Source organism: Artibeus jamaicensis, unplaced genomic scaffold (genome assembly GCF_021234435.1).
Source record: "Artibeus jamaicensis isolate MK-2021 breed Jamaican fruit bat unplaced genomic scaffold, CSHL_Jam_final contig_889, whole genome shotgun sequence".
Classification (NCBI taxonomy): Eukaryota; Metazoa; Chordata; class Mammalia; order Chiroptera; family Phyllostomidae; genus Artibeus; species Artibeus jamaicensis.
Genome location: NW_026522005.1, coordinates 5,309,612 through 5,326,407, shown reverse-complemented (window position 1 = coordinate 5,326,407; position 16,796 = coordinate 5,309,612). Strand labels below are relative to the sequence as shown.

Below are 16,796 nucleotides of genomic sequence, written 5' to 3'. Positions count from 1 at the left end.
AGAATTTTATTGAAAACTGATTTTTCTCTGGATTCATTCTTTACAGTAATCAGTTTATTGGCTAGATTTATTTGTGTAATTGATTATATGATGTATTGTTATTTTTTGAAATCTTAGGAGACTAGTTGGATCACTCATCCAAGAATTACCAATCTCAAAGAAACCTAGAAGCCTTCTTTCTCATTGTAAAGCTTTAAAATATATATATACTAAAAGCCACTCATCTAAGTCTTATGAAACTTTCCTTGACTCTTCCACTAAACCTCTTTTTTTAGTGAAGCTTCCGTATATAATTTGTTCAAGAACCCAATTTTTAAAATCTTATCTTTTATACTACCTTATAAAGATAATACAATTTCAGAGGTATTTAGTTGAAGAAAACTGTTCCAAATTAAAGGACTTTGTGGCGATGTAACACCAAAATATAGTACATGTCTCTGGACTGAATCCTGTCCTAGAAGAGGAAGATAACCCTAAAGGACTTTTATTTACTCAGTTAAAAAAATGGGAAAATAGACATGAAATAAAATTATTTTATGATTTCCTGAAGTTAGTAACTATGGTTATTTAAGAGAATGTCTTTGTTTTTAGGAAGTATACATTGAAGAATTTAGGGGCATAAGAGCATGATATGTACAACTTAATCTCAAATGGATCAGAAGATATGTTTATATATGATAAAGAAAATTAGGCAAATGTTAACAATTGCTGAATCCAGATAAAGTATATATAGGAGTTCTTTGAACTGTTCTTATACTTTTCTGGAAATCTAATTAATTCCAAGTAAAAAAATGTAAACAAACATTTTTAGCATTTACCAAAAAACCCTGCAGGTTATGTCCAAATACTGTTGCTTTTAAATTAGTATTTGCTTCCATGAAAAATACACTTACAGTCCTTGGTTTTATTTTTCCCAGTGCTCTCACACATACTTTGTTTACATGGTGGTACCGTTACTGAATGGTATTTTTTGATGGGTGGTTTATGATTAGCCATGTTGTCATCAAAGCAGGTGTTCTTTTCTGTGATGATTTACTGAATTTAATAAGTTTATGGTGAAAGTATTTTATAAAACAGATTTAGTTATTTTAGGGTAATGGGAAGATAAAATGAAATGGAACTTTGCAAATGTAAAAACTGCTATACAAAGATAAAATCCTCATAGTAACAGTATTCTTGCAGATTAACCCAGCTATTTTAATCATAAAATCATAGTTGAATACCAATTAGTATAATTTAGAACTTTGAAAAATTTTTGGAATAGTCAGTTAAATACATTTTCACTTATCCTGTACTTTTCTTTACTTCAGCTTGTTTCATTAAAAATATTTTAGGTGTTTACTGTGCTCGCTTTGTAAACTGTTAGAGGATAAGAGAAAAATATTTTAGGTGTTTCCATAGCTTCATAAATGTACTTTTTTCTTAAAAGCAGATCCGGTGTTATTTATTAAATAAAATATTTATTTTAAAGGAAATGCAAGAATAAGGAATATTATAGTTTTCTCAAAATTTTATTAGTAATTGAATATATTTTGAGCATTTATTTTTATGCTAGACAATTTACATTTAGTAATTTGTTATGTTTCCACCACAACCTTACGATGACACCTTACCTTAATTTCCTGCTTTCAGTTCCAGCTAAATCTGAGCTTGGGTGTTAGACCTCAGAAGCCTTCAGTTTTCTTACCTCTTTTTGCTAGATACAAACTAGGGGAGCTAGTGATCTGAAGCCTATAGCAAAATTAATCAATTGTTTTTACATTAAGAAAAAATGCTGTCTTAGAATTTTGTAGTTTGTGAATATGGGATAAATACTTCAAGCTGGGCTTTCCATTGCTCTCATAATGTGGAAAGAATCCATATATCCAGACAATTAATTCTTCAGTAATTATACTGAAAAAAACAAATATGACTTTTAGTGATCCAATAGGTAGATTGATGTAGAAACCTATTTCTGTTAGAAACTTCAATTCCACCAACAAATAAAATGATTAAAAAAATTTAAGAAATCAAGGGACTAATAAAATACTAACTTAAAAAATTTTATATTGAATTAAAACATGCCGTATTATGAAGTGCATAAATCCTGAGTGTCATTTTGATGAAATTTTATGAGTCATCCTTCTTTAACCAATACCAAGGTCGAGATATAGATCATTTTCATCAATCCAGGAGCCAACTTCAGGCCCCCTGACAGTCATCACACACTCCCACAGGTAACTGTTAATCTGAGTTCATTCACTCTCCATTAGCATTGTCTATTTTCGCACTTTGTGTCTGCCTGTATTTGATCATCTTGTTTAATAGTCATCCATGTTGATCCATATAATAATAGTTTTCCTTTTTCATTTCTTTGTAATAACATCATTTGTATGTATATGCCACAATTTATTTCTCCATTCTACTGTTGATGACCATTTGGATCATTTTCAGTTTGAAAATGAACAGTGTTGCTTATTATGAACAGTGTTGCTTATAAACATTCCTGCATGTCTTTTGGTGTACATATGTATGCATTTCTGTTGGCTGAATATCCAAGAGTGAGTTGCTGGATTAGGGTGTTTGGCTGTTTAGCTTTAGTAGATCCTCCTAGTTTTCTAAAAGGACTGAATCTATTTACACTGCTACCAGCAGTGTGCAAGAGTTCTCATTGATCTACATCTTCACTCACACTCGAAATTATTAGTGTTTTTAATATTAGCTCTTCTGTTGTGTATGTAGTAAAATTTATTGTGGTTTTAACTTATAATTCTTAGTGTTTATATGCTTGCTGATCATTTGGATATCCTCTTGAGAAATGCCTGTTTGTGTCATTTGCCCATTTTTCTATTGGGATGAATTTGGGGGAGTTGTTTATTTATAGGATAATTTTTTTGTTGGATTAAGTATCCACTTAATTGAAGCTATCTCTTCTACTTAAAAAGTTAGCATATCTAGATTAAGATAATTTTTTTAATTTTAAAAATGTCCATTTTATCAAAGTATTATTTTATGGTTAGTGCTTTTTGTGTGTTTTAAGAAATCATTGCCTATCCCAACGCCAAGAATATATTCTTTTTTTTTCTGTAAAGTTAATTGTTTTAACTTTTACATTTAGGTTTATGCAAAATATGTGGTAGAATTCATGGTTTATTTTATTTCTCATATTGAAATCTATTTGCTCAAGCATGATTTATCAAAGACTATCCTTTCCCTGCTATAATGCAGTAGATTCTCTGTTTTAATTCAGGTGATTCTTTATTTGTGGGTCAGTTCTTGGACTCGACTCTATTTCATTGGTCCGTTTGTTCTTGTGCCAGTGCTGCACACTTTTCATTAGTGTAATTTTAAGTCTTCCAGCTTTATTCTTCAAAATTGCTTTGGTTCTTTTTAGTACTTTAAATTTCAGTAAAATTTTATATTCAGCTTGTCAGTTTCCTAATAAATAAACAGCCAAACTCCTGCTTAATGTTAAGCAAGTTTAATATTATTATTTCATTTTATTATTAACTAGTTTAATGCTGACTCTGTAGATCAATTTGGATATATTGGACATGTTTTCATATTGCAACTTTCAATACATTAACCATAGTATATGTCTTTATATATATTTAGGCCTTTAAATTTTTTTCTTAGAAATGTTATTTTATAAGTAATTCTTATACATCTTTTATTAACTTTTAAAGCTTATGTTTCTAAAAAGTTCTTATAGTTTATAGATCATATTGGAGTACATGTAGATGAAAGAAAATAATTTTGGAGATTTGCTTCTAATAATACTAAGGAGGATTATAAGGAATGGGGGAGGGGCAGAATAAATGATAAGATTAACCATGACTTAATAATTGTTGAAAATCGGTGATGGGTATATGGGTTAGTAATTTTATTATTATATTTTACTTTTGTGTATATTTGAAATTTTCATAAAAATAAGTTTTAAGAAATATAATGACTACAGGAGGTTGAAATACATACACATTTATATAAGAATCCAAAAGTTCACAATAATAATTATTTTAAAACCCCCCATAGGCACCAGTTCATTAATCTGAAAATCATTGGCAAATGAAAGTATCAACCATTATTCTTCTTTTTCTGCACTTTTAAGGTAACTAAATAGGAGCAAAAGTTTACCATTATAGTAGAATCACAGCTAATAAGAAATGCTGGGAGAACGTTAGGGTTAGAAACTCACCACAGCATATCCTCTAATAAAATTACGAATCTAGATAATAATCTGTCAGTGAGTACTAAACCCATTTGGTAAAAGTCTGTTGGGAAATGGACATAATAGAGTAAGCCTCTATGACTGATTAGAACTAAACACATATATGTTGACAGGAGGAGATTTGACTTTGGGTTACTACATAATGCATTATACAGGTGATGGATATAGAATTGTACACTTGACTTCTATTGACCAGTGTCAGTAATTTCTTATTGACCAGTGTCACTCCAGTAAATTTAATAAAAACACCGTCAATAGCCCTGGCTGGTGTAGCTCAGTGGATTGAGTGCGGGCCACGAACCGAAGGATTGCCAGTACAATTCCTAGTCTAGGGCACATGCCTGGGTTGCGGACCAGGTCCCCAGTGGGGCCACATGAGAGGCAACCACACATTGATGTTTCTTGCCCTCTCTTTCTCCCTTCCTTCTTCTGTCTCTAAAAAAATAAATAAAATCTTAAAAAAAAAAAACACAAAACACTGTCAATAGTCTACAAAAACCAACTATCTAAAGACTATGGAAGTTAATAATAGAGGACAAATTGAGAAGGGAAGTCATAACTTGAAGATACTCTGTACAATAGTGAGAGAACCTTTTTCTTTTCCATGTCCCAGCCCTGAGTGAATGGGCTAAATTGTGGAACTGTACAAGTGGGTATAGGAGTTAGCAAAATCTCTTAGAGAAGCCCCTATTTCTAGCCACAGGGTAAAGAAAAGGAATCTTTTTCTTTCTTAAGTTTGCCTTGAGACCATCGCCACCTGTAAAGAATGTTGTATTGCACACTTACTTAAAACCAGAGAAAACTATTTCCTTGGCCAGAGAAATTGAGAAAGGGGCCCTCCGAGACAAGAGCATGCTGATGTTCAGAGACAAGAGAGCTGATGTGAGAGGATAGTCCCTAACTGTAAGTATGAATCCACAGAAATCCCACCTCACACATGAGCTGCACATGCACAGAACAGACCTAAAGAAACACAGACTTACGAGAACTGGACTGTAATATAAACTACCATTCAAATCTCAGGTTTGTCCCTGAGTGATGATGGCAGAGGACAAACCCAAATAACATAGTAAAGACTTTGAAAATTGAACTAACTTTGGGACTACTGCCCCATAGAAGGCTATATAGTGTATAATTCCAGCCTGAGCTTAACAACAACAAAAACAAAATCAAATTCTTCAGAAGATGTTAATGGAATATAGAACTTTATAACATCATATCCAGAATGTCTAGGATATAATCTAAAATTCCTTGACATAAAAGAAACAGGAAAATATTATCATTTTCTATGGGGACAGGCAACAGATGCCAACCCTGAAATATTCCAGATGATGGAATTAGCAGAAAAATACTTTAAATCAACTGTTATATTCATGTTCACTGAGATAAAAATGGACACTCCTGAAATGAATAGAAAGATAGCTCTCCTTTGAAAGATAAAAATCATATAAAAGAATCAAATAGAAATATCAGAACTGAAAAATACAATAGAATATGAAATACAAGTTCACTGCATGGGCTCAGTAGCAGGTTTGAACATAGATCAGTAGAAATCTTAAATCCTGTGTCTTCTGTAAGGGTATATCTCGGTTCTATAATACTTGTTAAAAGTCTAGGTTATACCCTCTGAAACCTACCCATAGGCCTTGTGGCTGTGAATTTTTGTGCCATTTATACATCCTTTTTTATTTGTAATTACTACTGTGTACTTGCTTGCTGCAAAGAACATATATCTGTGCCATTTGAGCCCATTTCCCTTGATACACAGATCCAGATAGGGTCTTGACCTGCCATTTTTTCTAGACCTTGTCACTTCAGGTATGAATTAAGCAAATCATTCAGTGGGTTAAAAAATAATAGTCAATAAAGGGGTAAACATACCTACAAATAATTGTTCATGTGAAAACTTTGAAAGTAAATAGGAATAGAGAGATAAGTAGAAATGGATAGTATATATATGTATCATATATTACAAAATCTTAAAATTTAAAGGTAATAAATTTTATCTTAAACATAAATACAGATATACTGCTTATTTTGGTGAAGAGGAAATGCTTTATGGTTATTTTCTGAATAATCTGTGGTTCAGGATGCTTCTAAACTTGAACTAGTTTTCAGTTGGTTATGAACTTGTTTGGCCTATTTGGCTGCACAAAAGGAACCTGGCAGTTTACCCAAGTTTTAATAGGTCAGAACAATTGTCATTTTATGAAGTGATTATACTGTAAAAAGTTAGAGGAATACTTGAGGCTTTAAAATAATTGATATATTTTTAGTGTTGTCTGGTGGCCTCATTGATGAAGTTATATAAGATGTCAAAAGTTGTCATTATTTTTATACATATTCGTTATAAATTACTAAATATCTCATGAGTTATCCTGAGCCTGGTATTTTTATAATACTTCTTAATAACCAGATTTCTTAACAGGTCCCTAGGGATTGATGTACAAATGAAATTCTGTACTTCCTTTAGGGCAATATACTTCATATTCACTCTACCTCCACTTTTTTTTTTTCCCTAGAGAACCATCTCAGAAATTTATGTACACTTGTCTTTTAGACTACTCTATAATCAGTCCCCTCACCCATTGTCCATGTCCATGGGTCTTTCATACATGTTCTTTGATTATGAAAGTAGGGGGTGGGGTGGGCAGAGGAGGGTGAAGGGGGAAAATGGGACAACTGTAATAGCATAAACAATAAAATATTAACAAAATAGACTATTTCACAAAGGCTGTGATAAAATTAATATCCGATATTTAGCCTTGTTTGAATATCTGTTTGATACTTAGAAGTTATACCTTTTTTACATATTATGTAGCACATAAAATAGTTGTCCAAAAAAGAAAGTATGCTTTTAAAATCATGTGGACATTAAACTAAACAAACTTCTGTCATTCAGGAAAACATCAAGAGAGCCTGTTGCTACCATACAGCAATAACTTTAGACTTCAGTTGCATTTGAACTCATGCATCTGGAATTTTTATCCATATTACTTTTTTAAAGATTTTGTTTATTAATTTTCTGAGAGAAGGGAAGGGAGGGAGAAAGAGAGGGAGCAAACATCAATGTGTGGTTGCCTTTCTTGCATCACCTGGCCTGAAACCCAAGCATGTTCCCTGACTGGAAATCAAACCAGCAACTCTTTGGTTCTCAGGCTGGCACTCAGTCCATTGAGTCAACTGTATTGAAGAAACATGAAAGGAAAAAATAGTTCAGAAGTTACAAACATATCGGCATGGTGGTCTTTGACGTTTCACTGTCCCCAGTCTCCAAAAGGTACTTTATTTTGTTTGTGCCAAGGAGAGACTTCTTGGGTCATTGTAGCAGGCAGAATAATGGCCCTTCAAAGCAGTATACATGCTAATTTCCAGAACCTGTAAATATATTATGTTGCATTGCAAAGATGAATTCAGATTGCTAATCATTTGACCTTAAAATGGGAAGATTACTTTGGATTGTCTAGGTGGGCTCAATGTAATCACAAGGGTCTTTATAAAGGAAGTGGGAGGCAGAAGATATGGCAACTTGAGAAGGAGTTGGCCTGCTGCTGGCTTTGAAAATTGAAGAGGGTCACCTCTAGAAGCTTCAAAAGGCAAGGAAACAGATCTGCTGAAGTTTCCAGAAAGGACTGCAGCTCTGCAGATGCTGTGAGTTTAGCCCAATGAGACCAGTGTTTGACCCTGACCTATGGAACTGGGAAATAATACATTTGTGTTGTTTTATTCCATTAAGTTGGTGGTAATTTGTTATATCAGCCATAGGGGTCTAATACACAGTATCTCTGTTTAGTTTTTACAAACAGTATGAATTTAAATTATTGATTAATTGAATCCTGATGTGAATGACAATGTGATTTCCTGAGAACAATTTAAGTTTATTATATTAAGAAGTCATTTATGTTGATAATATGTTTGGCACTGATGGGCAGACCTTTGTTTACCCAGAGGTCTTTATTTTCTACTTCATGGGAATAGTGACAAGTACAAGTTACTGTGGCTGCACAACAGAGTGTATATGTACAGTCAGGGTGGAATGAGAGATGAAGCTGGAGAAATGGAATGAAGCTAGAAAGCAAAATTGACAAAACAGGTCATTTTCAGAAGCCTTGGTTTTTCTCCTTCCACACATTCTTCCGTATTTGTATTATTTGTGCCTATGTTGGTAAGTGCTGTAGTTGGGGTGATAAGTTTTTATCAGCACTATTTCAGCTGTATTAGAATTGTAAGTGACCATTGCATTTTGCCACGGAATTGCTTATCTATATTATAATGATACAAAGGACTCTGACAAAAAGAAATAGTAGTGTTTAGACAGACATGAAAAAGGATTAAGCATCTCTAAAGGATGATGAGCAACCTTACCAACAGAGACTGTCACTATCTGTCATACTCCCTGACTATCTCAGATCAACTCAGCTTGCTCCTTTGTGGCTTTTATGGGCTAAGAAACTGTGAAGGCCCAACGAAATTAGGAGGCTAGGACAAGTTTTTTTTTTTTAAAAAAAGACATATGTAAATTAGAACTGTATTGCCAGTTTAAAAAATGCTTGTGTTATTCTTTTTTGTGGTATTGAATCAAGCTGATTGCATGATGGTATTAGCTTGTGTGAGGTATAGAGGGGTAAGGTGCTTGAAACTGAGATGGAGAGGTGTGTGGTTATTGGTAATGGTGAGTTCTAGAGTAACTCCAGGGCAGTGAGTGGGAGATGGGATGGAGCACAGGGAGAGAAGGTCAAGGAACTGACTGGCAAGGATGTTGGGAGTATCCTTTATGTAGATGTTAAAATCCAAAAACAATGACAAAAGAGGTGTTAGAATAATAGCCCTTAGGGAAGGAGAGGTTTTTTTATGAATGGTCACAACAAGAAGAGGATGATAGTTGACAGTCTGGAGGCATGAGAGTCAAAGCTGGAGATTTTAGGGAGGGGAGAAAGAATAATTCAGAAATGATAATGAAGAACAAGGAAGTCCACCTCCCACCATGGCTTACTCATATGGAACCTAGCAGAGAAAAATAGCCATGATTTGAAAGGATGAGCTAGAGCAGAACTAGAGGAGAGTAAAATTTCCATTTGTGCAGGGAAGGTGAAGAGAGTGCAGCAACACTATTGAAGAAATAGGATATTTTGCTAATGGTATACCATGAGTTCCAGAGGGCACAGTTAAAGGATTTTGGAAATTGGGAAAGGAAGGAAAAAGGGTTTAATGTAAGGCTATACAGAGTATATAGGAACAAGAGTCCATGTGAGGGTAATGACCCCGGGAGTCTTGGGCCTCTCCTGGTGACTGATACAAAAGGAAAGTCGAGCATAAAGGAATTAGTCTGGATGGTTTTCTAGGCAGATTATTGTAAATATTGAAGGAGAGAGGGTTTGGGAAAGGCAGTTTTGTTAAGAGTTGCCAGAGATTTTGGACCCATATTAAGTTTCTGTTGCTGCCATACCAATTATCACAGATTTAATTGACTAAAACAGTAAAAATGTATTATGTTAAAGTCCTGCAGCCCAGAAGTTCTATATGGGTATCACTGGCTAACATCAGGGTGTCAGCAGGGTTGCATTCTTTTTTGGAGGCTTCAGGGGAGAATCTGTTTCTTTGTGTTTTCAATCTTTGAGAGTCTGCCCATATTTCTTGGCTTGTGGCCACTGATTTCTACTTTCAAAACCTGCAATCTTCCTAACCCTCCTGTCTCAGCTCTCCTGACCACAGCCAGGAAAAGTCCTTATGTGATTACATTGGATCACCCAGACAATCAAGATCTTTAACCTTAGTCACATTTACAAAGCCCCTTTTTGCCATGTAAGGTAACATATTGCCAGGTTTCGGGGATAATGATCCTTTTAGTGGGGCCATTATTCTGCCTACCACAGGTTCCTTCCCACTGATGCTAGTGTGGAGACCTGGTTTAGGGTGTAGTTTCAGGATGAAACCGTAGGTTCAGGGTTATGGTACTTGGTTCACTGTGTAGTTTACTCTGACTTTCATGCTTGGGCTTTCTCTGAACCTTCAGATCTTTTGTAGGGTTCGTTTGAGGCTGGGGACAGACTCAGACCTCGATCTCATTTCTAGTAAAGGAATGAGATGCTCATGTGTTTGGTGGACCATATCAGTGCATTACATGATTGGAAACTCAGACGTTACTTGAAGAAATATGTAAGTTGAGTCATTGTAATAGTCTTGTGTGCCAGTAAGAGAACTGTATTAATTTTTCAGTTTTCATTTATTGAATGAAGCTTCAAAAATACCTCATATCTAGAAATTTGACAGTCTATAGCTCTGGTGTCATTTGCTGTTTGTCTTGAGTCAGGGTCGTCTCAGGTTCTAAGAGGTCTGTTCCATAAGACTTTGGGATGGGGTGTGTTTCTTCTGTCATTTTTAAATTTAAGTTGGTTTTAAAAATGCTATGGAGTCAGTAATGATTTTCATTTTTCTAATATTTTACATTCATTGTAGAGGTAGGCTAAGGTTCCCATTCAGTATTGAATTGAGAACTACTGTTTAATTTCATCTTTATTCATATATTAAACAATTATTTTTAAAAGGATTTGGGTCTTCACAAGTTAAAATTGTTCTCAGAAATAATTACCTTTTTAGCTATAATATACTCAGTAGCAAATTAGAATTTCATAAATGGTGATAAACATAGGTAAGGATTATTGCTTAGGTTTTGTGTTATTTTAGTCAATTCAATTTCAGCTCTGCTTTTAAATAATGTTAATAGATCTAACAGTCCCGGAAAGCTCTGTGATATCAGATTTAACCTAAATTCGAAAGTAGGTCAGTGGGTCAACAGGTTATTAGGTTAGAGAAAGATTAATTGTAGTTTCAGTTTTTTAAAACCCACGCTCTGGAGTTAACCATTTTAATAAGGCTCTGGAGTTAACCATTTTAATAATAATTTAAAGATTATTAATAAGTGAAATGAAAAGTTTTCTTCTTTATGTTATGTGAACACTACATAAGAAAAAATCTGGTACTCATATTTTAGAACAGTAACATGTTACTTGTTACTCATGTTTTGTTCTCTGGAACAGATAAGCATGTATTTTATGTTCCTTATGTACATACAGCCAGGGCTCTTTTATTAAACAGTTTTTAAAAAGGGAAGAAAAAAGGCAACACTGAAGTTTTTCAGATTATAGAAATAATGGGTGTTCATGGAGGTAACTTTAGAAAGTACTAAGGAAAAGGTTTTTAAAAAATCCATAAAGTAATTACTCAGGAATAACCACAGTTGATACTTCAGGCATATTTGGATTTATGTTTAATATATTTTGATGCTACTGTTACTGCTATTAGATGCTTAAATTTTTCCTAGGTTTATTATTTTAAATAATAGTGCAGTAAATACAAAACTTTGGGTACATCGCTGATTATTTTTTCAAAGTGAAATTACAGGATCAGAGAACATAATTATTTTCAAGGTTTTAACATATGTCACCAAACTTTTGTCAGTAAAAACATTGCTAATTGAAAATTGACAGGCTCTTGAAGTTCTTTCCACAACAAAAATTTTCCTAGGTTTATTATTTTAAATAATAATGTAATAAATATAAAACTTTGGGTACATCTCTGTTTCTCAAAGTGAAATTACTGGGTCACAGGACATAATTATAAAATTTAGTAAAATTCACCCTTATTTTTTCTCTCAAAGATGAAAATAAAAATTACAGTAGACACATACACAAACACACCCCCCCAAACTGGGGAGATGGGGGGAAGAAGCAAATATGAAGCAGCTGTAATCTGATTAGTCAGTTCCTTACTAAATATTATGTAAATAGGGCCAATCACTCTCTATGGGGTCATGATCTTTTCTGTGTTATCTGATACAGAGACTTCAGTGAAAGTAATTCATATACACTTATTAGAATTCTTAAAGCCATCATTTGATTGAAGTTTTATTTTTATCATAATTCCTGAGTGCTTTCTTTATTCCAAGGAATGTGTGTTGGAAACTACTGAGGACTACTTCATATGAAACCTATTAAATATAAATAGTAAATATAAGGCAGTCCCTGAGCAGTCGTTATTTTTGGATCATGTCATTAGTTGGTATCATGGGTCTGTTATAGAAAGGCCTAAGAAATTCTTTGTTGTTAACCAGTTCCTTTAAATTATTAAGTGCCTATAAATCAGTAACTCTCCTTAAATATGTAAGAGAGAGAAAGATGCAGGGCATACCACTGCTACCAAGAGTGGAGAGTCAGATAGGCAAATACAAGGAGTCACAGCTTCCCAGAACAGAGTGACTCACCAGCTGAAACCACCTCAGGAACTGTGCTGGGTAGGCCAAATTGCTGGAGGCTCACTGTGGGCACCTTAAAGTAAAAACTGCAGGAGGACCTGGTCATAAAGGACAATACTGGGAGATTTACTGCCTGGAATTCAACCAGATTCCCACAGTAAGTATTAGAGAAAAATCTACTCTTGTTTCCAGCAGGGGGAGGAAGAAAGGAGCTCTTGAAATGTACCACAGGACTCTATTCTCAACAAGGCCTGTGCTTAGAGGGAACTGTTGTAGTTAACCAGAGCCTGAAGGCTGGGTATTATTAGAGTCTAAATGACCTGGGGGGAGGGAAATACCCAGTACCTTTAGCATTCCTGTGGAAAACGGAAAATACCCAACTCTAGCCCACTCTTACTATTCTGTCTCACCTAAGGAGGGAGAAAAAAAACTGAGAAGCACTTGTGAAGTTAATAGTCTAGAAGCATAGGCTCACTAAAAAAAAAATGGACCTAGTGATACGACTATACAGTGCTTTCCCTGCCCCCACACCTCAGCACTGTATTACTAAAGGCTTATTTCCAGCAGTTCCTTTTACTCAGTTCATCCTGCTGAAGCCATCCCAAAAGGCAGAAAACACTGAACATTTGAAGAGATAGAGCAAACATTGGAACCAGACGTGGCAAGGGTGTTGGAATTGTCAGAGCAGTGATTTAAAACACTATGGTTAATACGCTGAGGGCTCTCTAATGGGTAAAGTAGACTCATGCCAGACCGATGGGCAATGTGATCAGAGAGATAGAAATCCTAAGAAAGAACCAAAAATAAGAGTTAAAGTTAGAGTTAAAAATAACAGAAATGAAGAATTACTTTGATGGACTTTCTAGTAGTAGACTGGACAGAGCTGAGGACAGAATCCCTGAGCCAGAGGATACCTCAGTGGTATTCTTGAAAACTGAAAAGGAAAGAGAACAAAGACTGAAAAAATGTGGAATATCCAAGGCTGACAAGATAGCTGTGAAAGACATAACATACATGCAATGGGAATATCAGAGGGAGAAGTAAGAGAAAGTAGAAGAAATATTTGAAACAATAATGATTGAGAATTTCTCCAAACTAATATAGACATTAAACCACAGTCCCAGGAGGCTCAAGAGTTCACCAAGCAGGATAAGTGCCTGCCTGCCCCCCCCTACCCCAAATGACACCTAGGCATATCATTTTCAAACTATAAAAAATCAAAAGTAAAAATCCTGAAAGAAGCCAGAGGAAAAAATATACCTTGCTATAGTGGAAGCTCTGTATCTGTTGAATAAGCCACTCCCTCTTTCTCCCTCTCTCAAGGCCCTGGCAATGATCATTCTACTTTCTGTATGAATTCGACTTCTTTAGTTACCTCGTGTAGGTGGAATTGTGTTATTTGCCCTTCTGTAACTGGTTTATTTTACTTAGCATAGTGTCCTCAAGGTTCATGCATGTTGTCACATATGACAGAATCTCCTTTTTTAAAGCTGCGTATATTCCATTGTATGTTTATACCACATTTTCTTTAACATTTCAATCCATGGATGGACTTTAAAGGTTTTTTCTACCCCTTGGCCACTTATGAATATGCAGTAATGAACATGAAAGCACAATGATCTCTTTAGGTTCCTATTCTCAGTTCTTTTGGACACCAGGAGTGGGATTGGTAGATTATTTGTATTTGTATTTTTAATTTTTGGAGAAAACTTTATATTGTTTTCCATAGTGGCTGTATCATTTTACAGTTCCACCAACAGTGGACAGAGTTGCAATTTCTTCATATCCTTGCCAGTACCTTTTAATCTTTGTTTTGTTTTTGTTTTTGTTTTTATAATGGCTATCCTAACAAATGTGTGACAGTATCTCATAGTTTTGATTGACATTTCTCTAATGATTTGTGATGTTAAGCATCTTTTCATATACCTTTTGGCCATGTATTTGTCTTCTTAGAATAAATGTCTTTTTAAGTCCTTTGCTCATTTTTTTAAATCAGGTTTTTTTCTGCCAAGTTGCAGGAGTTCTTAATATATTTTGGATATTTACTCATCAGCTAAATGATTTGCAGATATTTTCTGCCATTTAGTAGGTTGCTTTTTCATTTTGTTGATTTCTTTTGCTGTGTGGTTTTAGTTTGATGTACTCCCACTTGTCAATTTTTGAGGGTAAGGAAGGGAGAGATAGGGAGAGACATATTGACATGAGAGAGAAACATTGATTGGTTGTCTTTCATTCATACCCTGACCTGGGACCAGGAACCACTCTTGTACACACTCTGACAGGGGACTGACCCACAACCTCTGCATGTGCCCTGACCAGGAGTCAAACCCACGGCCTTTCAGTTTACAGGATGATACTCTAACCAACTAAGTCACACTGGCCAGGGCTCTGCTTTAATATTTTTTATTTCCTTCCTTCTGTTAACTTTGGGTTTAGTTTACTCTTTTCTAGTTTCTTGAAGTGTAAAGTTAAGGTCTGTATTTGAGGTTCCTTTTTTTTTTTTTATTAATGTTGTATTCATGACTATATATTTCCCTCTTAACTGTTTTGCTTCATTCCATTAAGTTTTGATGTATCATGTTTTTGTTTCTCTCAACATATTTTCTAATTTCCCTTTTGATTTATTTTTTGACCCATTGATTGTTCAAGACTCTGTTGTTCAGTCTCCACAGATATGTGAATTTTCTAGTTTTCCTTATCATAGTGATTTCTAGTTTCATTCTGTTGTGGTCATAAAAAGATATTTGATATAATTTTATTTTTTTTTAATTTGATATGACTTGTGTTGTGACCTAATATGTGATCTGGAGATCTCTACACCTGGAGAATATTCCATGTGTACTGGAGAAGAATATATCCTGCTATGGCACGGGATATTCTGTATATGTCTGTTAAGTCCATGTGGCCTGTAATGTTTAAGCCATCTGTTTCCTTATTGATCTTTTTGTCTGGATGTTCTATCCCTTATTGAAACTGGGGTATTAAAGTCTATTACTGTGTTGTAGTCTGTTTCTTTGTTCATTTTGTCAGTGTTTGCTTTAAATATTTTTGTGCTCTGATATGGGGTTTATATGTATTTATAGTTATGTATTTCTGATTAATTGACCTTTTATTGTATAGTGCTTTTTGTTTGTTTCTTGTGACAGTTTTTGACTTAAAGTCTAGTCTTATGTGTGTATAGCTACTTCTGTTCTATTTTAGTTATCATTTCTTTGGACTGTCTTTTTCCAGTTTTTTACTTTCAGCCTCTCTATGTCCTTAAATCTAAAGTTGAGTCTCTTCTGGATAGTATGTAGATAGGTTTTTTTAAAAAATACCAAAGTAGCTGCTATATGTCTTTTGATTAATAAGTTTAATTCTTTCGCATTTAAAGTAATTACAGGTAGAGAAGAACTTACTATTGTCATTGTGTTCCTTATTTTTGCCTTGCAGATTTTTTGTCATTTTTTTTCTCATTGTCTTCTTTTATGTTTCGCTGACTTTTTAAAAATAGTGACATGCTTTGATTCCTGTTTCATTTCCTTTTGTGTATCCATAGGTGGATTTATTTTGAGCTTACCATGGGTCTTACATAAAACATCTTACAGTTGTAACAATCCCTTTTGTGCTTGTAAAAATCTAACTTCAGTAACTCTGCTCTTTTCTTTCCCCACATAGACTTTGTTATCATGTCACAAATTACATATTTTATGTTGTGCATCCATAAATATTTTTTTACAGTTATTTTTATACTTTCATTTTTTTACTTCTGTGCTAAAATTTGAAAGCGGTTGTTTTAGTTTATTTTTTCCTTTTTTAATTTTTTTTATTGATTATGCCATTACACATTACACATTTTGTTCTACTTCCCCCCCCTCTGTTCCCCTCCACCCTGCACACCCCTCCCCCACCATTCCCCCCTTTAGTTCATGACCACGTGTCTCAAGTTCTTTAGATTCTGTATTTCCCCTACTATTCTCACCCTCCCCCGTCTCTATTTTCTGTCTACTGTCTATGCTACTTATTTTCTGTACCTTCTCCCCCCTTCTCCTTCTCCCACTCCCCTATTGCTAATCCTCCACGTGATCTTCATTTTTATGGTTCACTCCTGATCTAGCTGTCCTCTTAGTTTGCTTTGTTTTAGGAGTGGTTGTTGATAACTGTGAGTTTGCTGTCCTTTCATTGTTCATCTTTTTTATCTTCTTTTTCTTAGGTAAGTCCCTTTAACATTTCATATAATAAGGGCTTGGTGATGATGAACTCCTTGAATTTGGTCTTATCTGAGAAGCACTTTATCTGTCCTTCCATTCTAAATGAAAGCTCTGCTGGACAGAGCAATCTTGGTTGTAGGTCTTTGGT

The 16,796-nt window shown here is 34.5% G+C and overlaps 1 protein-coding gene across 9 annotated transcripts in view; it reads left to right on the top strand.

The window, feature by feature from the left end:
- The window catches only part of CLOCK (clock circadian regulator), a 124,849-nt gene that overhangs the window by 34,305 nt on the left and 73,748 nt on the right, over window positions 1–16,796 (top strand). For 7 of the 9 annotated variants that reach the window (XR_008389629.1, XM_053655001.1, XM_053655000.1 and 4 more), the window contains exon 4: window positions 2,142–2,216. The exons of the other annotated variants lie outside the window; for them this stretch is intronic. The gene's annotated coding sequence lies outside the window, so the exon portion shown is untranslated. The remainder of the gene's footprint in view (window positions 1–2,141; window positions 2,217–16,796) is intronic. 9 annotated transcript variants of the gene reach the window in all.